The sequence below is a fragment of the Arvicola amphibius genome, chromosome 4, assembly GCF_903992535.2.
Source record: "Arvicola amphibius chromosome 4, mArvAmp1.2, whole genome shotgun sequence".
In the NCBI taxonomy this organism is placed as follows: domain Eukaryota; kingdom Metazoa; phylum Chordata; class Mammalia; order Rodentia; family Cricetidae; genus Arvicola; species Arvicola amphibius.
In genome coordinates this window covers 155,307,207-155,312,818 of record NC_052050.1, presented here as the reverse complement: position 1 = coordinate 155,312,818, position 5,612 = coordinate 155,307,207, and the positions used below count along the sequence as shown (strand labels likewise).

Here is a 5,612-nt window from a genome sequence, read left to right as displayed (position 1 = left end):
ATGCCCACCGTTTCTGCTGGGCCTCCTCATAGAATTCTTTACCTTGTGGTTTTTTTTGTTTTTTTTTTTTGTTTGTTTGTTTTTGTTTTGTTTTGTTTTTTTTGGGGGGGGAGTCTACTTGTGTTTCTGCCTCTCCAAACCTTGAAAAACCTGTTTGTATCTTATTTTCTTTTAACATTTCATTTTTTTTCTTTAAAGGGTTGTATGGGGGGCGCTAAATGCTTTACAGGCAAGGAAAAAAACCAGTGCTACAGGCAACTTATCCACCATCCTCATCCTCATCGTCTTCCTCTTCCGCATTGTCATCTCTCAGCCCTGGCTACCCCCTTCTCCACTGCGTCAGGATTTTCATCCAGCTCTGTCGGCAGTAATATCCTTTTTGTATTTTCCCTTCAGCCTGGCAGCCTTCTTTTCTCAGGGCTGCTTGTTGCCTGCAGCAATATTGCTCCACATTGCTCCCCATTTCTTTGTAGCACCACTGATGGATAAGCCAGGAGAGTCTCCTTTGAGTTGTGGGCCACACTCAGCACAGAATAAGAAGGCTGAAGGAGGCCTCTTGAGTGCGCTGGGGTCCTTGAACTTCTCTTTGGTCTTCTGCTTTGTGAGGGTTTTCACTTCTCCCTCACAACAAGGCTTGTCAGCGTTTGCCATGTCTTCAATTTTCCTCTTTTTTTCTGGTGGACATGGCCTTCCACTTCTCCGACTACTTCTTAGAGAACTCCTAGAAGTTGACAAAAGCATCTGGGTGCTTCTTCTTGTCTTCCTCCCTGAATTTGCACAAAGAATGCATGTGAGGACATTCTGCCTGCCCTGGCTCCTTATCTCTCCTTTGCCCGTGTTTAGTTCATTTTTCTCCATGAGGTACAGAGTTCCCAGTGCCCGGCCAGCTCATGCTCAGCGCAACACTGTCTCTCTGGAGCTCAGTATACTGCAGTGACTGTGAGAGCATGAGCCAGATGTGGCCGCTCTACTCTCTCTGCTCTGTAACATTCTCCTGCTTGTATCTTTAGGTGCTAGGAGGCAAAAGCTTGTCAGGTAGTCTGCGCCTATCTGCAGATACACACCAACTTCTTACAGATATGTAGATCACCGGGTTCAGTCTTACAGAGATTTGGAAGTCTTTCAGGTATAGACAATATTGAAAATTGTTTCATGCTGACCTACTCTATGGAGAAAACCATCTTGGGTTTGGATTTTGATCTACCTGCTCCAGCTTCAAGCATGTTTGTTTAGAAGTTTCCTCCAAAGTCTCTGTCCTGGGTCAGGGTGGCCACCCCACTCTGTGACAGGGAAAAGGGCAGAAAAACAGAACAGCCTGGAAAAAGACGCTTAGTGCCACAAAACGACTTCCCATAGAGTTCACAAACAGCAAGGTGTTTAACTCTCAACACCCCTCCCCACCCTATTTTCCTTTGTTTTGTTTACTAACTTTAAAGCTTTTGTTGAAACTTTAACTTTCTATATTTTAAGATTTGTAAGTTCACTGGGTATGGTTAAAAAAGTATCTATAGAAAAAAGTATCTATAGATAATCTTAATTTGCTATAGCACACCATGTTGGTAACTGGAATTCAGCTCTTGTTCAGTAAAAGGGTGTGTGCCAAATGGGCTCACTTGGAGTACCATGTTGCTTGTTGCCATCTTGGCTGATGACTGAAGCTCACCTTGGAGCACATACCAGTCATGTAACTTGCCACATTTTGACAGTCATGTGATTCAGCCACCATCTTTACTAAGGAGTAAAGAAAGGGCAAGTCGCCAGGTGGTGGTGGTGCACATCTTTAATCCCAGCACTCGGGAGGCAGAGACAGGTGGATCTCTGTGAGTTCAAGGCCAGCCTGGTCTACACAGTGAGTTCCAGGACAGCTAGGATGGTTACACAGAGAAACCTATCTTGAAAATCAACTTTAACAAAAACAAAAAATAAAACAACACTCTCCTTCAAAAAAAAAAAAAAAGAAAAAAGAAAGAAGGGAAAAGGAAAGGACATGCCATGTGACTTATCACTATATTGGTTAATCAACCAAAGCAATGCCCATAAAACAATGAGATCTATTGAGCTCTCTGCTCATAACTGAATTCCTCCCCCCCTTTTTTTAGACTAAGGAGGCAACATCAGGCTTCCAAGACAGTGGGTTCTGAAATTGAGTCATATCAAAAACTGGTATTTTGGAAAAGTACATTACGAAAGGGTCAGGAAAATGAGATTCCCAGTCTCTCTTTTAATTCTATTTATGGTTTAAATTTTATTTATTTATTTATTTTTGGTTTTTCGAGACAGGGTTTCCCTGTAGTTTCTAGAGCCTGTCCTGGAGCTAGCTCTTGTAGACCAGGCTGGCCTTGAACTCAGAGATCCGCCTGCCTCTGCCTCCCGAGTGCTGGGATTAAAGGCGTGCGCCACCACCGCCCGGCCTAAATTTTATTTCTATACTAGATTATCGTTAATTCAAGAATTATAATTTTAAGGCCAAACTTTAACAAGGATAAAATAAGCTTAACATTTGTTTAATATAAAATAATACTATAAATCAGTTGTGATTTTTTTAAAAAAAAATTGGTTATGAAAAATTGAATGCTTCAGTAAAATGGATTAAATTTGCACAAGACCTGCGTGGGAGGCTCCTGTAGCTCCCTTGGTGGAGCACCATCATGTCAGAGTAAGTTACATGCTAGCTCATGAGAGGACAAGGATGTGTGGTAGATAAGACCCAGCAGTGACCTGTGACTTCTGCCTCCAGCTGTGTAGCTTGACCAGTCCTGGCCATGTAGTCCAACCCAAAAGTCCTCCTTATCTAAAGATGAATTATTCCTCATGACTCACACGACAGGGAGATGAATTATCTTACCCAATGGAGGATCTCAGAGTCTGCGCCCACATCCTAAGTGTTTTGAACAACAGAGAGGCAATTGCTATTTCCTCATTGTCTCCCAAACTGACATAGAAAGATGCAAGCAGGGAACCTTGCAGAGGAGGAGGATGCTGTGGACGGGGGAGCCTTGCAGAGGAGGAGGATGCTGTGGACGGGGGAGCCTTGCACAGAAGGAGGATGCTGTGGACAGGGGAGCCTTGCACAGAAGGAGGATGCTGTGAATGGGGGAGCCTTGCACAGGAGGAGGATGCTGTGGACGGGGGAGCCTTGCACAGGAGGAGGATGCTGTGGACGGGGGAGCCTTGCACAGGAGGAGGATGCTGTGGACGGGGGACCCTTGCACAGGAGGAGGATGCTGTGGTCGGGGGAGCCTTGCACAGGAGGAGGATGCTGTGAATGGGGGAGCTTTGCACAGGAGGAGGATGCTGTGGACGGGGGAGCCTTGCACAGGAGGAGGATGCTGTGGACGGGGGAGCCTTGCACAGGAGGAGGATGCTGTGGACGGGGGACCCTTGCACAGGAGGAGGATGCTGTGGATGGGGGAGCCTTGCACAGAAGCCTATACCCAATTGGTGTGGGACTTATGTGCTAGTTCAATCCGTCACGCCCTTTACTCTGGCACTCAATTCTTCCTCTTAGCAGAAGCTAATTTCAGGTCTATACCCTAACCACCCATGTTCCCTCATTAAAAGAAGGGGCCAGATACTCTGCCATCAAACTCACAATTTTGGGAAGTTACTCAGAATATCTGAGCAGTGTCTTTGACAGTTTGTATCCGTAGATTTAACAATTGAGTCTATTAAGTGATGTCCCAAACCCTCAGATTCTTCAGGACTTAGATGAAGGGGATTCTCTCCAATCTGGGCTCACATGTGGCCCCTACTAGATTAGATAGCCCTGGAGCCAGCGCCACACTCACCTTGAAGCCCACAAGGAATGCGCAGGCTTTGGCAGTGATGCTTGTGGATGTTTTCAAAGAAATTCCAGAAATGAAAAGCTCTTTTAATTTGGTTATTTTGCTTTACAAATTAATCCACTAAACAGCCAGTCTCTTTTCAAATAACAGGATGATAAGAAACATGCTTGGTGCTGTCAGGATGTGGTGACCCAGAGACCTGTGCACCAGCAGAAGGAGCAAAGAGCTGGCTTCAGCCTTCTGTGCTGGTTCAGTCTGTGTTGGAGATTATTTACAGATTTGATGTGGCTGACTGCTTTCACCTTTCATCCATTGGTCGAGTATATGGAATGAGAATGCAGAGATTTTTTAAAAGGTTCTGTTGGTAGGGCTAATTTTAGGGAACTTGGTGAAGTGAGCCCCCTACTCCTGACATAGCAGTCACTGACTCAGGTAGTTACTAAGGATGTTCTAGAGTATTCTAGAGACATGCCTGTTGAGGAGAAAGCAAGGCAGTCACTGTCTCTAGGAGTCTACTTTTCAGTTGCAAGTTGATTTTTCTGGGTACCAAAACTTAGAATTAAATTGTCTCTTTACATAGCCTTACAATTGAAGACATTTACAATATAATCTTGGAATATAGCTATAACAATTTGATATTAACTAAATAAGTATTGTCATTTTGTCAAATACTAGATATGGTCACTGAAGGCAGTAGCCCATTTTTTTAAATTACCTTATCAAATTACTTCTAACCAAACTTTTTGTTCATTAACTAATAGCTGCTATTATTACTATTTAAAACAAATATGCAGAGTTCATCATATGTAAAAGGAATATCATTTAGACCCCCTTCTGTTTGGATTTATTCCTCGGATGCTGACTTTAACCGACTTCTTTTACAGAACTTCCAGGTGTTTGTCCTTATGCAGGAGTCTGATGTAACAAACAGCTACTTACAGTTCCCTTGCCCTGCAGAACTCTGGTCATGGCCCAGCCAGTTCTGCAGTTACATGTAACCTTGTGTTAACTCTAAACTTAGCCTCATGTTATACTGGCTCGTGTTAAAGTTGATGTAAATGTTTTCTTCATGTGTCTCCGTTGTGCTCAAAGTTGTACAGTTATTACCTCCTCTCTTATGTTCTGGGTCTCTGCCAACTGTCAAGTGTTTTCCTTGGCTCCTTGGATGGAACCTCTTTTGAGACACCCAAGCTGTTGCTCCCCTCACTGCCCTTCTGCTAGCCTTGAAGCAGTTACCAAGAGATTGACACCCCCAAACCCCTGAAAGCAGTGCAGGTGACCTCTAACCCATCCCTCTTCTTGCCACTCTGACCATGGGTTTGGGGACTCAGAACTAAGGCATCTGGGCTGAGCCTTCTTTGCAGCAGTTACCCTGTCTGTCTCACCAGCGCAGCTCCACTTAGCATCCTCAGGAGCAGCTGGACCCCATGACTGCTGCAGTCCCCACAGGTAAAGGGGACTCGATGTGACTACTGCTAAGGACGGGATCTGTGCCCACCCTGAACTTTGCTGCTCCTGGACGGACAAATCCTAACTGGTTTAAAATGGGACATAGAGACAGGGACCATAAAATTCCTTCTGGTCCCCTCCCACTCTGGCTCCTCCCATAGATCACTTTTCTCCCTTATCATCCTCACACCTATGTTTTCACCCCCATCTTCAAATGTCCTACTTACTGAACTTCTCTCTAGACCCAAATAAATGTTCCGCAAAAGCTCTCCCAATGCACTGTATGTATTCCCGATACATCATCAAAAAGATATTTTAGATGCTGTGGAGAAACTCTGGCTAAAGGGACCTTCATCCCTTTCACCCCAGGTGACACAA

The 5,612-nt window shown here is 44.6% G+C and overlaps 1 pseudogene; it reads right to left on the bottom strand.

The window, feature by feature from the left end:
- Positions 1 to 259: 259 nt before the first annotated feature.
- Positions 260 to 1,726, bottom strand: LOC121677167 (annotated as a pseudogene).
- Positions 1,727 to 5,612: the final 3,886 nt, after the last annotated feature.